The sequence below is a fragment of the Meleagris gallopavo genome, chromosome 23 (genome assembly GCF_905368555.1).
Source record: "Meleagris gallopavo chromosome 23, MGAL_WU_HG_1.1, whole genome shotgun sequence".
Classification (NCBI taxonomy): Eukaryota; Metazoa; Chordata; class Aves; order Galliformes; family Phasianidae; genus Meleagris; species Meleagris gallopavo.
The window spans coordinates 2,828,494-2,847,575 of NC_139426.1; the positions used below are offsets into that span (position 1 = coordinate 2,828,494).

Below are 19,082 nucleotides of genomic sequence, written 5' to 3' on the forward strand. Positions count from 1 at the left end.
TCACCAAGAAAAGCGTCCTAATGATGGCACTGCATAGCTGAGAGCTGCTGGATGGGATTGTGAAGGGAAAACTGAAGACATGGTGACTCAGCTTGGCTTTATGGGATTTATTCCATCACCTGCTGCTAAGACAAGGAGCTCCTGTGGGAAAGGAGCATGTGAGCCATGCAGCTATAAAAGCCACAGGTGATGACCAGAGCTCCCAGCCTGGTGTGTGTGATCTGTCACATGGATGCACCAAGGGAGAGAAGAAGGACGTCATCCCAATAGGAAGAAGAAGGATGTGATCCCAATGGGGAAAGGAAAGATGCAGTCCCAATGGGAAGAAGAAAGATATAATCCCAATAGGAAGAAGAAGGATGTGATCCCAATAGGGAGAATCATATAATCATATCGTAGAATGGGCTGGGTTGAAAAGGAGCATAATGATCACCTAGTTTCAACCCGCCTGCTATGTGCAGGGTCACCAACCACCAGACCAGGCTGATCCCAGTGAGAAGAAGAAAGATGTTATCCACCAATGGGGAGAAGAAGCATTTTGTCTCAAACCTGGCTAATGTCATCCAGAGATGAGCTAAGAGTCATATCTCTAAAGGCACAGAAGTGAGATGAGCAAAAATAACACCCAATTCAACAATTTCTGCTTGTGGATGAGTTTTGTTTGGTCCCTAACCAGACATCAAGGCTTGATTAAGGATCTGAGTAATTAAAAAGTTCCCAATTGCTTTTTCCTTGCACAGTGGATAGCAAGGAAAGCGTGCTGCTGACTGATGCTGGTGTGCTGGAGGAGCTCCAGCTCCATGCATTGACCAAAGGATCCACTTTGCTGGGAGTCGAGAGGGAAAGGAAGGCAGAAAAGAAGGTCAGGGGTTAAACGGCAGCACTGGGAAGCTTTTGCAAGTGAAAAGTGGGTTTTGCAAACCTGAGAGTAATCCCAAGGGTTTGCAGTGCCTTCAGGCTTGCTCCCCAACCTGGAAGCTTGCAGGGCGAGAAGGAGCAAATCCATGAATACATTACCATCCAGACAATGAGCTCACATCCCAATCTTTATTTTTCAAATGAGACTTAAAAAAAAAAAAAAAACCACACGCACAAAAAAAAAAAACAACCAACCAATGACACAAACATGAAAGCCCCCTGATTTCTCTCCACTCTTTTGCAGGCTCTGTCATGCAGAGGAGCTGCTCCCCATCTCCCTGCTCTGCACACACGCACGCAGCTCGCCGATAGCGAGACACGGTCTAATTAAGAAGAAATCTACACAAACCCTTTACAAAGTCTGAGTGGCAGGTTATTATTGTAGCAAAGTGCAACCTCTGCCATTTTGTCAAGAAAGCCCATCAAATTAGGGAGAAATAAGATGTCCATCTGTTTCGTGAATGGCAGCGCCGCAGAAAAATCAGATTCACACAAGTTCCTTAAGTCCCAATTATTCCCAGATTATCTTTTGAGATCTGGAGATCTCCACTGAATAAACCTGTGGCCTCGTTACTGACAGCCTGGTGCATCTCTAAGGAGGGCAGGGTGGAATCTGGGGCTCTGGGTGAAGGTGTCAATCCCCGGTGACCTCAGGGCCAAGCGATGCAGCCTGGTGACAGCCACAAGCAAACAGGGGGACAATTGCCTTGGGAAGTTAAAGGATAACGAGGGGGGAGGAGGGGTGGGTGTGTGGAGTGAGATTTCCAGCGTGTGTCTGTGCTACTGGCACCTCATCCCAACTGACCTCCAAGGAGACGTTGGCATCACCCGATGGTTGGAAGGCGAAGTCATGTCCCATAGTATGGAACCCTCTTGTCTTCTTCCCACCATAGGACCATGAAATGAGCTCAGAGAGATGGGCAGCCAGCACTCGTGTGTCTTCATGGGTCTGTTGGGCATGGTTGTTGCTCTGCTTGCTTCACAGCACTCCCCCTCCTCTTCCAACATACCCACAGAGCATGGATGCACATGGAAAAAAAAATAATAATAATAAAAAAAACTTTTTACAGCTTTTTCTTCCTTTCCTTCATATTTTTTTTCTTCCTATTCCAAGACTTTGATTGCAAACCCTTTTGTCTTTAGGCTCCAGGGAACTCCCTGTCTTGAAGGTGGTGCTGGCAGATGAGGGGGAAATCTGCAGCAGATTGAGGGCTGAGCCAGGAGAGAGAGCAGGCGGGGTGTGGGGGAGAGTCGAGGCTTTCTTTTTGCTTTATTAAGTTGTTCTAACAATCAAGGCTTTCCAGAATATTGCTGGGAGCATACATGCTTCAAATCTGCATGCATTTCCACTTCAAACGCTGCGCAGAATTATCCTTATTGCTAAAATTGGCGTCCCAGCTCCCCAATACGAAAGCTTCTGAGAGCTCCGAAATCTCCCTTGAAACCTTAAAAAATATAAGAGAGAGAGAAAGAAAGGCAAAAGGGAAGCTCCAGAGCTTGGTCATGGTGTTCCCTGCCTGGAAGTGCTCCATTCTTTGGGAGAGAAAAGCACTGAAACACTCAAGAGGATGAAATCAAGAACCATGTCAGTGTTTGTGTTTCAAAGACTGAACTCCCCAAACTCTCCGTGTTCAGCATGAAAGCCAAGCACGTAGCACGACCTAGGCCCTACCACTCCATTGGACAGTTCTCCAATTATAACACAAGAGCTTTTTGCCAAGAAGTGAGCAAGCCAATGACAAGATGCTCAGTGATGAACAGCACGCGTGCTAGAGCTTTCCCTTGAGAAAGAAGCAAAGATCTTGAGGTCATCTTGAAGCAGCAGCACAAAGGCAACCAGGATGGCAGTGGCAGCACTGGAGTGGTATTTGATGCCTCCTGAGGAATTGTCTCCATTGTTTTTGCTGAGCTGTTGAACATCACAGGGTCTGGTGAGTGCGTTGGGATCCAGAAGGGAGGACAGAGCTGCAGTTTTGGATATCTAAGGGAAAAGCATAATATTATTTAATATTTCAATATGTGGTTCATCTCCACAACCACCAGCTTACCGTGGAGCTCCCTGGCCCTTCTATGGGACAGACCCAGTGGCTGCCTCCATGGATCCACATGGGAAAGGCGGGGGTCCCTGGTGCCAGCCTCTCTCCTCTCCTTCAAAGGCATCAACAGTGCAAAGAGGAAAGAAAAAAAGAATTAGAAAGTGACTCTTTATTGATGACCCAGATTGTTTTTTAATGTTCCTGGGGAGGGCAAAAATAAACAACAATCTGCTATATTGGAGTCGGGACACCTACCAGGTCAAACTATGCCTGCATTAAATTGTGCGATGGGATGATTTCCATACAAATGCTGAAAAGAGGCATTGGCAAAAGAGAAAAGGCCAAAAAAAAAAAAAAAAAAAAAAGAAGGAAAAAAAAAGCCCTCCACAAGACACACAGACGCAAAACTGAAACTCTTGATTTCATTGTGCGCTTGTGACAAGAGCAAACCCAAAATCAAAGAGTTTCATGGTCATTTTTCTATCAGAAAGTGATGTCGAGTGAATAACTTATTTACATGCCAATGTGTAGCACTGAAATGGCCCAGGATGGGAAAAAAACAGCCCCTCTGTTATCGACAATGATAGCAGCAGATCCTGGGAGCCACCCCGGGAGGAGGACCTTAACGAGGCAATGGCTGCAGCGGGAGAATGGCAATGAGTTTTTAATTGGTGACACATTATATTTATCAAACTGACAGCGGAGGGGGAGAGCGGCAACCTCCTCGTTGTGTGTTTTCCTTACACGACTTCCTTTGAACCCATTCACGTGTGAAAAGAATTTAAAGGTTATGGGGGGGAAAAGAGGAGGGTGGGGTAAGGGGGGGAGAAACCCTTGTAATAATCCGGCGTCATCCTGAATGATAACACTGAATTATTCAGCAGGGTCCTTAAAAGGGTGCCTAAATCAAGGCTGAGACAAAGGTGAAGTGATGCCTTTGTGCTGCCACTACCACTGCTGGTGGAGGGCAGGAGGAGGGAAGTGGGGCGGGATGGAGCCAGCAGAGCATCACTTGGGTACCGGGATGGCCTGACTGCTGCATGCTGTGCTCTCCTCCCAGATAACTTCAGCATGGAGGAGGGAGCACGCATTGCACCTTCCAGAGTTTGGGTCCACCTTCCTACTTGCTCATACGCAGGGTCATTTTCAAGTGCACAGCTTTGCAGCTTCTGTTCTGGGTTGGTGCCTGAGCAAGCAGGTCTAGGGGGACACGTGGTTATGGCAAACCATAAATCCTTTAGGTTGGAAGAGACCTTCAGAATCACCACTCCGTCCCACAGCTTGACCTACCGAGTCCCACCACTGAACCGTGTCCCTTAGTGCCACATTTACACGTGGGTGGTGATGGGTCAACGGCTGGACTTGATGATCCTTTCCAACCTCAGTGATTCTTGGGTAGTCCATCCTAACGCTCAACCACACTTTCCAGGACAAAATTCTTCCTGATAACCAATCTGATATCCAATCTGATATCCACTGATGCAACCTTTGCTCACATTGATTTATTTTTTCCTGACCCAACCTCGTCCAAGCTCACTAGGGTCGGAGAGCTGTTCAGGAAGAAGGGTGCTAGCTGTGCCAGGACACCAATGCTGACCCATACATCCAGCTCCTGACAGCACATTGGAGGGACTGCAAGGTCAGGCACAATACTCAGCACTGAAGCCAAGCCTCCCCCCAGCCCCTGGCTACAGTACTTAAATCTGGGCCTCTCTAAGCAAACAGATAGGAAAAAAAAAATCATAGTACTGTCCTTGCCTGGAGTGTTAACCAACAAGCGGGAGAGCTTCATTCTTTCCTTTCTTGCCTTTGTGCTGTTTCACACTGGACAGCGGTACGAGCAGCTTCCCCCCACCCCAGCCCTCCGCCTTTCAAGCCTGTCCTTTCATCATTTGTTGACCCAGAGTTTTAGTGTCCACATTTGCTTTTTTCAAGCCCAGCTCAGGTGAAAGAGAAAGAAAGAGGCGAGAAGAGCCTAATGAAATATTTAAGATTTTCCAGGGAAAGTCTTGGAAGTGCTGACAAAGGTTTTGTTTGTTCCCGTCCTTTGTGAGAATTATTGGAGATGAGCCTGGAAGCAGGTTGCGAAAAGAGCCAGGGTCACTCCATATTGACGGGAACTGTGTTGGCATTGGTCACAGCTGTGCTGCCCGGGCTCCCAGCTGAGCCACCAGCCCCCCAGCCTTTGTCCCGCATTGTGAGCACTGATTTCATACAAAGTTTTTCCTCCCTCCCCCCCCCCCCAAACGCACATCCGTGCGCACACAGACCCGGGTAAAAAAAAAGAAGGGGGTGACAATGTGATGGATTCCTTCACTGCTGCGCCGCATAATAAACCCAAACACCGCTGCCCTGGCATGAAGGAGGGGGGGGGGGAGAAAAAAGCGTATCCCACTGCTTTCCTCCTTGGAACCTGATTTTTTCCCACTAACTGCTCCCTGATTTATGGAGCCTCTCTTGTGTAGAGCATATGTGGCTCCGGGCATTTGGCATTCGCTGACATTTTGCTTAAGCAACTGTGAAAGGGCAAATTTTCCTTGAAACTGAGCTGCAGAAGAAACACATTCAGCTCTTTCCCTTCTCCTGGGGACCCCGAGCATCCCTGTGGTGAGCAGATGGGGCGAGGAGGGCACCCTGTCCTCCACACTGCCGCTCCATCCTGGGATGGCCAGGATATCACAGAGCCAAGGGATCATAGAATCACCTGTTGGGATAACTCCCTGGGATTGCTGAGCCATGGAATGAAAGGGGTTTCCCCACTGGGCTCGGCGACGGCAGCTTTTGCTTGTCCTGCAGCTGGCACGCCTTCTCTGTGTGTGCTCTGTGCCAGGCTCAGCATGCAATGGCATCGCAGAGGTGCGACTGCAGAGAGTTCTTCCAAAGCTCTGCCCTCAGAACCGACATCGGGAGTAAAGCCGAAGTTCCAAACCTTGTGCAAGAGTCTCAGGTTTTGTTCAAATTGATCAAAATGTGGCCAGGAGGAAAGCTCAGAAATGTCATCAGAAGAAATGCCAGAGGCTGAAAAATGGCACAGCCAGCAGAATCCAACATCTCTCCATCTCTGAGTGTCAAGGATTCTAAATTTGATTTTCTCTGTGCACGTCTTGGATTGACTCGTGATGAGATCTCCGGGGCCTTGGCTGCACAGCATGGCAGGTTGGCTCCTACCACATCTCCTTTGCTGTTTTCATGTTATCTGATTCACTATGTGGCAACCCAGCCTGCAGCAAAGGCTGGAACTGGATGGTCTTTAAGGTCCCTTCCAGCCTAAGCCATTCTATGACCCCGTGTCTTTCTGATCATGCTTGAGATGGGCATCTTCACGTCTGAAGCAGAACTCAACCACGAGTAGCAAAATGCAACAGGTAGTGGAGACCAGAGGGACCCTGGAAGCATAAGCCATGATAAAAATGGTCTGGATGAGTTGGCAGCACTCTTCTGTAACCTTCATAAATAGTCCCCGCCAGGTTCACTGACTCTTTCTCCTTCTCTGGAAGCTATTTGTAACTGGAAGTTCTCAAAGTTCTTTCTAAATGTGGATCTATCATAATTCATCCCCGTTTGGCAAAGAGCTAAAATCGTGTCAGCTGATTTATTAGAAATTTGGAGAAGCGCTCGGATCTGGGAACAGACAGGTCTGTGTCACACATTGCCTCCAAAGCAGGCAGCGTTAGATGCACGAAAAAGTTATTTTTAACAAATGGCATCAGCTGGTTAGCTGTAAAAATCACTTGGAAATGTTTAGCAGTCACTAAAGAGAGGAAGAAGCACAGAGGAAAGTGAAGGATGCTCCCAACCACCAGCCTGGAGGACGCATGGGTGTCCGCAGTGCCATGCAGGGATGTTCAGTGCAGGGAGAGGGACCACATGGCCTTTAAGGGTCGCTTCCAACTCAACCCATTCTATCATCCTACCAAAAGATGCCCAGCTCTGAGCTGTCCTGTGGAGGGAAAACTAAACCAACCTGAACATATTTTAAGATATCATGGCAAAAAGAAATAAATCTGAACATCATTTCCATTAATACATGAGCATGGTATGGTGCGAAGTAGGAGAAGAGTTAAGGTTTGGTAGGCATGGGGTGATGGGTCTACAGTTGGACTTGGAGATCTTGGAGGTCTTTTTAAGATTCTATGATTGTATGAGTGGGCACAGTGGGGATGGGCTGAGGTTGGACTTGGGGATCTTACTGATCTTTTCCAACCTTAATGGTTCTGTGATTCCAGGGTGAGAGATGTGTTGTGGACATGCTGCTCTCCGATGGACAGTCACCAGCAGAGGCTGTGGGTGCTCTCAAGAAGCACCTGGGAGAGCAGGATGCTGCCTGATGGCTTCAGGATGTGCAACCACCTCGGTCCCTGCTCCACCCTCCCCCACAAAGCCGCGCTCTGCCCCCCAAAAATACAAAAGGAATTTCACAGAAATGGCACTGGTGAGCTGTTCCTTTTGTCTGGGTACAATTCCCAGCACATCCCCTCCTCCCTGGCCATGCCACGTCCTTCGCCTCCAGTGAACTCTGACGGGGCTCTATGGTGGGGTCAGCACCCGGCGGTGGGTCGCTGTGCCCGGAGCAAGAGGTCCAACGGGAGGAGTGGGAGCAGCACAGAGCCCCAAATCCTCCATTGCTTCAGCTGGGGGAGCCCGGGGGATTTTCTACACTTGTCTGATTCTAAATGCGTGCTGGCAGAGAGATCTGACACTCACAATGCACGTGGAGCCGGGTAATGAAGGAGCCTCAGATCCTCCATAATAGACAGGGTCAAAAGGCCTAGGCCAATTATACTGGCTTTCCCCAAATCTCTTCTTCCTTGATTCTCCCTCCTCTCCCACTGTTGTTTATTTGGAACTTAATTCTATCTGACTGTCCCAGTGCCCGGAGCTGGGGGGTGTGTGTGGGTGGGGTGAGGGCAGTGCTGGGGTTTGATGCCCATGGGTATGTCGTGAGCCAACATCAGCAGCCTTCAGCTGGAGCCCAGTGGGTGTTATGGCTTCATGGGAGAGCTGGGGGTGCTCGGCGTGGGTCCGGTTCCAGTGGCTGCCCTACAAAGCCATGTCCTTATAGAGGGAAAGCAGCTGCAGCCAGCGGGCTGAAATAGGAATGGAGAACCCGGAATGTCCCAAATCCCCATCTCTGGGGTGTGGGAGCAGCCCCAGGGCTGGAGCTGACCAGTTCTGCTGCAATGGGAGACGCAGGAGTGCGATTGAGCAATGTGCCAAGGCACGTGGGGACACAGCCTGGGGTGAAAGCCCTCAAACCAGAGGGCAGCGCAGCCCCAGACACCATCAGCCTCTCAAGTGCAAATTCCACCCTGGGGGCGGATTCTGTGGGCTCCTGTTTTGTTCTACCCTGAATAAAGCCACCCTGTCAGTTAATGAAATCAAAGCCAGAGCTGCATCTTTTTGCTTTGGTTCAGAACAAGATGATTTATGCAGTGGTATGAAAGGGTTAGGGTTCTTTTTTTTTTTTTTTTTTTTTTTTTTTCTATTTTAAATCTAATTTCCTTCTAGATATTTTTTTATAGAAGTGTTTTGCAAGGAAGCTGGCATGCAAATGCTTGGGAGTAAGAATAAATGAGAGCACTTTAGTAAGCTCTTTCAAAGCTGCTGGCTTCCTTCTTTCCTCTTCCTGGGTTTCCAGGGGAAGCGGCTGCTGCCCTGTTGGTTCATCAGTGCGTTTTGCAGCACAAAGTGGGGGTTTGCACCGGGTTGTAGCTCCTGGAATCAAGTGATCTCAGCAGAAAAATTAGCTTTCTGTTGAAATAAAAAAAGAAATCATGCCCAAAGCCTTCACTGCTATGAGAAATAGCCCAGGATCGGAAGATGATCTGTTTTAAATCCTGTGTTTATAAGGTGCTTTTGTGGTGGATTCATCCGCTCAAGCTGCCATTCTGCAAGAAGAATGAGAACCCTGTGTAAATCGAAAACCTGTATTTTGCTACAAGATAGATACATTTCAATGCAGCAGATGGACCCCTAGGAAAATTCTTAGGGAGAAACACTATTCTGGAGGAGGAGATACCAAGAAAGTCCCACAAACCCACTCTGGACAGAGTCTTTGTTACTGCCCTCAGCAATGGGTGGTGTGAGGACATCCTTCTTGTCCATCCATCCATCTGTCCATCTGTCCATTCGTTCATTCGTCTATCCATCCACCCACATATCCATCCATCTTCCCATCCATCCACCCATCCACCCATTTGTCCGTCCATCCATCCATCCATCCATCCATCCATCCATCCATCCATCCATCCACCCATTTGTCCATCCATCCATCCACCCATTTGTCCATCCATCCATCCACCCATTTGTCCATCCATCCATCCATCCATCCATCCATCCATCCATCCGTCCGTCCATCCATCCATCCATCCATCCACCCATTTGTCCATCCATCCATCCATCCATCCATCCATCCATCCATCCATCCATCCATCCATCCACCTGTTGTCCATCCCCTCATCCACCCACACACCCATCTATCCATCCGTCTGTCTGTCTGTCCATCTGTCCATCCACCCACCCACCCACCCACCCACTTCCATAGGGACTGGCCCAGGTCCAACACCTGCCCTCTCAGCACCAAGGAGCTGCTGCCAACTCACTGGGAGGAACAGAAGCCCGAGTTCACTGAATGCTCTGTGACAGCTGCTCAATGTTAATTCTGGTAGAGGCCAAGAACAGAAGGAGCACCTCTGTGCATAGAGAGATGTCACCTCCGCTCCAAGTGATGCATTGCTAAGTAAACAAAGTGAAGGAGAAACTGAGGCCAGAAATGAATTCCTTGGCTTGTTGTCCTTTGATAGGTGAACATCTGAGAGCAGAGCCCAGGCCTTAGGGCTGCATTTGGGGATAGCTTCTGTGGCTCCTGCCCCTATGGAGGGAGTGGAGGGGAGAAAGGTGCTGCCAGATCTGCTGGAGCTGCATGGATTCAATGGGGGGGGGCCAGAAAAGGGTGGCACGTCCCTCTGGGACACAAAGGAGCACATTAATGGGGCTGCAATGCCATGCACTGAAAGCAGGGACACTTCTTGCCTCTTGCGTGGGAGCAGCTGCTCCATGCCTGGCACGCGAGGCAGCATCGTTAGCTGTTATTAATGACCCCTGTGGCTCTCCCCATCCCGCAGAGGCATTCTGGCTCTAACGAGGCACAGCTGGAGCAAACTTCTGGAGCCGCCAGCTGTGTGGCACAGCACCACAACCCCACAGCACAGCACCCATCCATGCAGCATCCCCCAGGACACCCTCCCCATTACGCACCGGCTCTCTCCACCAACGCAAAGGGACAGAGAGAGCCATGCCACCACCACAAAGAGACCATAACCTCGACGTGGGACCGCGGCCATCGCCCACGAGCCTCAGGGTTTGCACAGCACACGGCCGGGTCTGGCTGCAGCCCGGCGCCTTGGCAAGAGAGAGCGTGAGAAACCAGGGGGCGACACCCAAGTGTCATCACAGCTGCAAAAACTGCTGAGCAGAAAAGCCCTAATTACAAAAATATGCGCCCGGAGGCTTTTCCGTGATGAAAACAGAGCGGCGTTGTCGGCTCGCCAGCCAGCAGCACGGGGCGGCTGTGCTCTGCTATGCGGTGGGGGGGTTTGAGCTCAGCGGGGTGGGGGGGGACACCCCATAAAGCAGCGTTGTCATCGCCGAGTGTGGCATATCTGGGAGATGAAGGAAGAACATAACACACCCTATTAAAAGTAACAAAGCCCTTTTTCTTCCTGCTTTTATTTTTTTCTCCCTTCCTCCCCCCCCCCCCCCCCGTCATCCTCCCCATCCTCCCCAACTCCCGGCTCTTGGCTGCCGCTATTTACAAAGTGACTTCAGCAACTGATAAAGCATTTTAACCGCAGCCAAACGCCGTCCCGGCCTCACATGGCAACGCTGGGAGGAATGCACCGCCGCCGCACGGACGTGACATTAACATGGAATCTGCTCGGTTGACGTGTGCAAAAAGCAGAAGGAAAAAAAAAAAAAAAAGAAGAAGAGAAGAGAAAGGCATGTGGCACCGTGTCCCCAAGCCTTTGACACGTGCCTCAGAAGCGGGCAGTGCCACCAAGTCTGCGGGGCTGCGCTGATTTAACCTCGGTGTCAACACGCTACAGAGGCAGCAGCGCCCATAGGATCCATGCTTTGCATGGAGGGTTTTCCAGGCTGCACCTGCCGCCCCATCCCTGCCCCAAAGCACCTGCAGGATGTGTCCCCGCCGCTGTCCCTGTCCCCAAGGAGCTCTCCTGCACACTCTGCGTGCCCACTCCCCAAATCCTATTGCACCTGGAGGTGTTGGGGCCTCCAGGAAATCTCTGCGGAGCACTCGTGCATTTGAGTAGCCTCGAGCTGGAGCAAACAAAGGTTATGGTCCAGGTGTAAATATGAAATACGTATCTTTATCTAATCGGGCTTGCATTTTTATCTTTACTGCCACTGGTGTTTAAATGTTTGTACTATTTTTTTTTAACTAGCTCATGCAAGAGGGGCCATAAATCCAACCAATCTCCATTGCAGCGGTCCATGACAACCACGGCCATCACCAACTGGCTGCTGAAATTGAGCGATGCTGTAGCTCAAGCAATTATTCCATACGCAGAACCAGCTCCATCCAGCTGCACTTTGCCCCTCTGTCTTTTAGGATCTTTTGGTGAAGAGCCCAGCAGCTTCCTATAGGCTGTGGCACCGCTCATGGCATTGCACAGGGGGCTGCCCTCCACCCTCACCGAGGGGCTGAGCGCCCATAGAACCACCAGCAAGCTGCAAGCATGGGGCTGCTCCTTGGCAGTGTCAGGGTCGGAGCGAAGGGGACAAATTCCAGCCATAAAAAAAATAATAAAGTGCAGAAAAAGGAGTCAAGGTACATGGGGTGAGTCACCCGCTTGGAACTTTCCGAAGGAAATGTCCCAAACACCACATTTTGGGGTATTAAGCAGGGCGGGGTGCGTCCCTGTGTTTGCAGTCCTACAGGGCCAGCGCTTGCCACATCCCCGTGGCCCTTATCAGTGTGCTGTGTGATAGCATCGCTGCTCGCAGCCAGGTAGCTGCCAGCCAGACAGGGAGGGGCAGAGGGCCACGGGAGCGATAAGGCCCATGGAAGGCAACGTGCTGCCTTCCACCCGACCCATTCCGGCTGCAAATGGGGGAAAAATAAATCTAGGGCAAAGCCGACATCCAGACCCCCTCTCACTGCTGGTTCTGTCCCAGAGGTTGAAGTCTGGCTGCGGTGATTGATGCCCTGTTTTTAGAGCTCTGCATAATGACTGGAGCTGACCTATATCAGCAGATCGATGTCTGAACGGGCTCTCTCCCAGAGCTGTCCCAGCCCTTCAAACTACTCCACTGTGCCCTCCCAGTGCGTCCTGGAAGGATGCCGTGAATTCGTGGCTCTGCACACAATCCCCTCCCCTTCCTTCCTTCTCTCCCCTGTTATTTTCTTGGTGTCTCTCCCTCTCAGCCTCCCCCCTGCTCGGTGAGAACAAACACTGCACAGCTGCTAATTCCCGTCGGCCCCAGCCAAAACATGGGAGCTGGTGGGAGGGATAAGGCTGCGTGCAGCCTCTATCTCCAGCAGCAAGCTGCACAAGGCAGCGCTGAGGACAGCATTCCCCCATGTCCACCCCCCTCAGCGCTGGATAACCTCAGGCACAGAGCTTCCCACACACACACGTGGGTTACTCTGCGCTCCCAGCACGGTGCTTGGCTGCAGTGGGGTTTTGTTGTTGTTTGGGCAATGCCTCATCCCATGGGCACCCGATCCTAATCCCGTACTGCCTTGAGCATGGAGCATCCCACGCAGGAGGACCAGCTAGGAGCAAGAGGAACGTATCCTGCACCAAGGCAACATTTTGGATGGTGTCTTCCCGAAGGCTCACTCATTGCAGGGACCTGAGACCATATGAGAACCCAGGAACCTGTAGGACACAGCACACGGTGCCCTCCGTTCAGATATGGGGTTCTCAGCACTGAGCACAGCCCAAGCACGGGGCAAGAAACAGAGTGATTGCATTCCCCAGTCTCCCAAAAACCTGATCCATTTTCCAATGACACGAGCTTTCTCTTTAATAGGGATACAAAACACATTGCTTTTTTGCCCAGGGACAAGTGTAACGTGCTTCTCTTCACTTCCATCTGCTCCCTGCTGCTGAGTGCTGGAGCTGGCTGGCTTTCTTGGGCTCCCCACCGCCCCCAGCCCTGACAGCAGAGGAAGAGGCAGCCCTGCTGTGTTTGGGACTGTATTGTTGCTCCCATCCCAGCCACATCCGAGCGCCGATGCCAAATTTGTCATTCCTGATATAAACCTCAGTGCTAAAAATAAGTGAGGAGGAACGAGCTCCCCACGTGCACTGCCTTTGGATGGCACAGATTCTGACAGCACGGCCTCTCGCTCCCAAGGTCTGCCATAAATCCCTCTGTCCCTCTGCTGAGCCACCCTGATGCATGCGCTGTGACCTCTGCAAAGTGCTCCTCTGAGTGCTGCAGAAGTGCAAAGCAGTATTAAAGCACAGACCCAGAGCTGTGGGTCCGCCGTGCCCCAGCCTGCTCAGCTGGATCCGCTCCCAATGTTAAGTTTGGATCATTTTTGCTTCGTTGAATCCGTTTTAATTACCTTTTGCTGATTGCTTTTTTTGCCCTTTGTTTCAAGCGTTTCGCATTTCTAATTACATCTCCGGGTTCTCCCATCGGTGGGCAATGGAGCTGGCTCTTATCAGCAAGGCAGGGGCTCAGGGTTTGCTTCCAGATGCTCTGATGTGCTGAAACCCAGCGCCGGGTTGTGTTTGTTTGTTTGCTTTCCTAGCACAGGAACCGAGCAGGTTTTCACAGCTTCTGCAGGAAAGGGGCCACCCATTCTGTGGTCTGCACTTTGCTAACGGACAATTGAAGGCTTGAAAGCAAACAGGAGGTTTGATCCACCTCCTGCTGCAAACTGGTGGTTCCTGTACCTTTTTTTGGGGAGCAGCTGAACCAGAGAGGCAGGCTGAGACGTTGGCCAAACCAACCAAGCCACAGCAAGTGCTGGGATGCTCCAAACCTTGCTGTAGTTCCTGGAATGCACCCAACCTCCCAAAGGTTCTTGGGAGAGAAGAGCACAGCCCAACCTCTGCCTGGTATCATCCCACAGTGACTCAAATCCATGCGGGTGTGGTCACAAGGAAGGAAGCACTGACCACCCACCCCATCCCAGCAATGCATGTGCAAAGCTTTTCCAATGCAGAACCAGAGCACGGCAGAGCCTCCTCCTCGCTATGTGCCTTGGGTGACACACTGCTCCCTTCAACCTGGGGACACCTGGGTGGCCTCTAAACCAACGTGAGAGGTTTTCTCAGCTAGAAACCACTCCCTTATCCACGCTTTATGAGCGTGCTGGCAATGGACCTTGCACCCAGCCCTGCGCCGTGCTGCTCAACCTTCGCTCTTCCCATTCTACATTCGCTGTTGACCTTGCCCAAGGTGCAGTTGGTTGTCAGCGGGTGCGTGCAGCAGCTTGCTGCCTGTCCCTTGCAGCATCCCTGCCTCAGGTGTGCCTCTGTTTCCCCAAAGGGAGCCAAGTCGTGGTCTGTGCAGCTCCTTCCGCCCTCTGCTCGGGTATGGCACGTGGGGACAGAGCCTGGGAGCAAGGAACCCACTTGTCACCTGCTCCATCCAGCAGGATTTTCGCTCAGCTCTTTGGTGACGAGCGCACGGCGAATGCAGCGTTCCTGCTTCTTATTTAACGACGCGTTGACAGGAAAGATGGAGGAGGCAGAAACCTAAATTCTGGAATCCCTCCAATTTTTATTTTTATTTTTTTATCCACGGGAGCCTGAGCCTTTCAGCATCGGGAAAGCAGCAACAGGAAACGAGTCAGGGGGAATTTTAGGAGCTGTTGAGATGGCTGCAGTGTTTGACATTCCCAGAACTCAGCAGGCAGGCAGCTGGCTGCTCCATTAATCCTTGCTGAGGCTCCCCACGGCCCCACCGCCGTGCTGGGGCAAATCCTGGCTCCATCCCCTGCGCTGTGCCACAGGGCACGGAGCGGAGCATCCCCGGAACCGTGCAACAAAAAGAATACAAATAAAGAAGCATTGACATCCCCCAAATCACAGCTGGAGCCAGTTCCTACCTGCGGGAGGAAAAGCCAGACCTCCTCCCATCCCCATCCTCCATCCTCCTCCCCGAAACTGGAGCGCGGCCACGAGCCTAAAATAAACCCCGTGCGCACACACACGGAGCACTGCGGGGTGCTGGGGGGGCACGAGGCAGCGGGAGGGCGGCCGAAGGGTGAGGAAAAATTTCATGCTGGCCTCTTTAAAGGTGTGTTATTTGTTCAAGGCTGTCCAAACATTTGCAGAGTGCTGGCAGGCCCGGAATGTGTGCAAGAGCTCCGGCAGCGTGTCTCAGGCGTGGGAAAGCTCTGCTCTCCTCAACCTTTACAGGCTTGTTCCCCCTCAGGCAGCGATTCAATAAAACCCGCGCCAGAGATTTATTGAGCTGATAATGACAGCTTCAGTCAGCAGGCAGACACCGGCGAAGCCTCCAAAAAAATAAAATAATAAAATGAAGTGAAATAAAAATGGGGAAGAAATGCTGGCGCCCGGCTCAGGCTGCAGCCCCCCGCTGGGGGTCCCTGTGGGGGGCACGGGGTAGATAGTGCAGGGGGTGGGGGGGGATGCAGTGTGCTGGTATCCCATGGTGTGCGGTGCTGGGGATGCTGGGGGGCTCGCTGCTCTGCTCTTTGTGGATTGTGCTGCAAGGAAACAAACTGCAGCCCCGTGCTGCCAGCACTCTGGTGCTGCGCCCCTTAGGGAAACCCTGGAAATAAAAAGGGAAGAGGAACCCAGCCCGGCCCCCCAGGGCGCTGTGCAGCCACGCTGGGGTTAAATCCTTTAAACACACCTGTGCTTATCGAGCCCGTTTTTACCCATGGGAAATGCAGGAGATAGAGGGGAAGTGACTCACCTGCAGGAGCTGGGAACAGACCCGCTCGCCCAGCACAGCGATAAGTGGGGTTCACGGCTCACTCTGGCACACAGCAATGCACGGCTCATGGCAATGCGTGACACACAGCAATGCATGGCACACAGCAGCATATGTCTCACAGCAATGCATGGCACATGGCATTCCCTCCTGCAAACCCTGAGCGATGCAGCCCAGTGCTGTGCTTTAAGGAAACCTTTCCTGAGATAACCCTCAATGCAGAGCCCTCTACCTCCTATGGGCGCTCCTGGAGGCACAGAAAAACATGTTGGGGTGCGAAAGGACCTCGCATCGCCTCTCTGATTTAATTATTACCTTCTGTCCTCTTTGTGGCATTGCAATCATTCAGGTGAGCTTTCTCCACGGTGAGAGCACTTGGGGGCACCAGGCGGTGGCTGTGCAGCCCTGTCCCCAGGCACAACACCTCAAAGCCCATTGGGATGAAGGCATCCCAGGCAGAAGGGGAGCACGGGGGCGGCAGTTCCAGCAGAGCCTTTTGCAATTTGGCTGTCAACAGATAGGGCAACTGGTTTCTATAATAAACACTGGGGGATAGGTTTTCAAAGAGCAGAGGCCCTGCCTGCCCAGGGTGTGTGTAATTTGTAACAGAGCAAATCCAAGGGGCTGGCGGGCTGCCGCGCTCCACTTGCGCTCGGCTCGCGGGTTTGGCCGCTGTTTGGTGAGTCCAGAGGGTGCAGGTTCCCTCTGAACACACAACCCCATCACGCTGAGGCTCTGTGGCTTTGCTGTTTGGTGTCCCAGAGCACGCGCTGTGCCGGTTGCGTGGCTGCGAGGGGCCCTCCTGCAGCTCCCCAGGGCGGGTGAGCACCGTGCGCACAGCATCTGCTTGGCTGCAAAGCTGTCCGCCTTCCGGCAGCTTTGAGAAACGTGTGACCTCCTGGCACGGCAGCCCAGCTCCCGTCGCAGTGGGGCGGCTCGCTCCCTGGGTGGCAGGCAGCAGGGCAGCTCCCAGCAGAAGCCACAAAGCTCTTGCACACATGCGCGCACTCACGCAGCCCTTCCAAAGGCTCTGCCGGCTCCCAGCATCTGTTCCACATCACCTTCCTCCTTCTGCAGGGCTCGCTCCATCCTTCCCCCAGATGTTTCCATCCCCCCGTGGCATGAGGAACGCACAGAGCGAGCGCAGATGTTGGCGTTCTGCAGCCAGCTCTGGCCTGGGGCGTGCAGAACACTGGGCAGGGAGTGCCTTTGGAGCCCTGCACTAAAATCAGCCCTCCCCATCCCAGGGGGCACCCAGCAGCACCTCTCTCCCATCCCACCTCACTCCATTCCCCATGGGTCTGATCCACGTAGCCCTCTTGGCACTGAGCTGAGACCTCCAGAATGCAGATCCTACTGCTGGCACTTCATTTTGCAGGTGCATTACCGGCTCCTAACACACTCCCAGCATGAAAGCACAAGGGGAGTGATTGTCTGAGTATTTACCAAAGTTTAGGTCCGATAAGCCCTGTTGATTTTTCAAGTGCTCCTCACAGCCCCGGGAATGGCTTTATGGCTGGAGCAAGCAGGTGGAATATTTTGCAGTGGAGAGGAAGGAGGGGAGACGCACCCACCGAGACCACCATTATCTGCTTGTTTGCTGATCGTTTCTGTGCCATTTAACCCCTTGCCGAGCACCCCAGGGGGACTGGAGAGCTTTCCAACACCTCTGCCTGGCTCAATGCAGAGTAGGAAAATCCTCATCAAATCACTGCCTGGGCCTTGCATGGGTCCATTGGGCATCACTCCACCCAGGGGTGTGACACCCCAGAGGAGAACCCTGGGTGTTGGCAGACAGCTCATTTTCTGAGCTCTCATCCCCTTATAAAGTGCCTCCCCGCACAGCTCCAGCAGCATTGCCTCCAGTGTGCTACCAGGACAAAAGACTCCTACAAAGCTGTAGATTTTCAAGCAATCAAGGTTTGTTCTGCTACCGACTTCACATGACCCTTCTGACAGTCTTCATGATTGCACTCAGTCCTTCTCTATCTGTTCTCACTGCAGCTCTTTGCACACTGGCTTTATTTTAAAGGTGGAGGAAAATGAGCATTGGTATGCTGAGGGCTGAACAAACCAAACCAAACAGAGTCGAACTAAACCAGATCAAACCAAAGTGAACCCAACCCAACCAAATCCAACCCAGCCCAACCCAACTAAACCAAAAACAACTGGACCAACCCAACCAAACCCAACCCAACCCAACCCAACCAAATCCAACCCAACCCAACCCAACCAAATCCAACCCCACTCAACCCAACCCAATCAAACGCAACCCAACCAAATCCAACCCAACTCAACCCAACCAAGGTAAAAACAACTGGACCAAACCAAACCAAACCCAACCAAACCAACCAGAGTGTCTCAAATTAGGGACAACATAAATCAAGGCAGCAAAACTAATGGGCAAGCCATTGCAGCATCTGGGCAACGTAAAGCTGTGCAAGCACCTTCCCTGCTGGAGCACAGGATGCACAGAAATCTGAAATGAAGAGAAAGTGCCAGTCTTCATTTTCCCCCATTACTTAGGTGTTTGCTATAGGGTGTGCTGCACCAAGTCAGTGAGTCTTCTTCTGGAGATGCCATTGACCGGGGTGAGGATGGGAGCTTGCTTTTTTTTTCATATAGAAATAGAAAAAGGCTTTGGCATCCTCAGGAAATGAGAGTATCTTTGCTCTTAGTACTCAGATGTTAGAGCAGAGGAAGGCATTTGAAGTCAGACAAAATAAATAATTCAGTTTCTACATTAACACACCGGCTTCCTCTCCGCTGGCTCTGCCATTTGTCTGCGGTGCTGGAAAGCAGCCTTCCTTCAGATGGCATTTAAGTATTTTCCTAAGTGCCTTTAGATTCAACAAAGCACTTAAGACCATGTTTTAAGCTGCACACCTGTTTAAGTGCTTTCTTGAACCGGGGCCGTCATACATCCCTGCCTCACCGATAAGCATCCACGCAACACGCAATGTGTGAGCACGCAGTGCACAGCCCAGGCAGCACACACACCATGCACATATACACCCGTGCTTTGCATGCATTCACATGTTGATGCCTATCTGCCTCTTGCAACAAATAAAAGCATCCAGACAAAGTGCCCTCTTGCAGAATAAAGCTGATAATTACTGTGAACATCCCTGCGCCGGGAGGCCCAGTGCTTTTGATGGGAAATGACAGCGCCCGGCTGCCCAC

General features: G+C 51.7%; 1 long non-coding RNA gene across 3 annotated transcripts; it reads right to left on the reverse strand.

Moving 5' to 3' along the window:
* Positions 1-351: 351 nt before the first annotated feature.
* Positions 352-16,808, reverse strand: LOC146542883 (uncharacterized). 3 transcript variants are annotated; one of them, XR_014887882.1, is made up of 5 exons: positions 15,046-16,802; positions 5,659-8,842; positions 2,967-3,066; positions 1,724-2,899; positions 352-1,588 (listed from the first exon to the last, which is right to left on the reverse strand). It is a non-coding gene; the product is annotated as an uncharacterized LOC146542883 (long non-coding RNA). The 3 variants fall into 3 exon arrangements; XR_014887880.1 differs by having other exon boundaries at positions 352-2,899; positions 15,046-16,808; XR_014887881.1 differs by lacking the exon at positions 5,659-8,842 and having other exon boundaries at positions 659-2,899; positions 15,046-16,804.
* Positions 16,809-19,082: the final 2,274 nt, after the last annotated feature.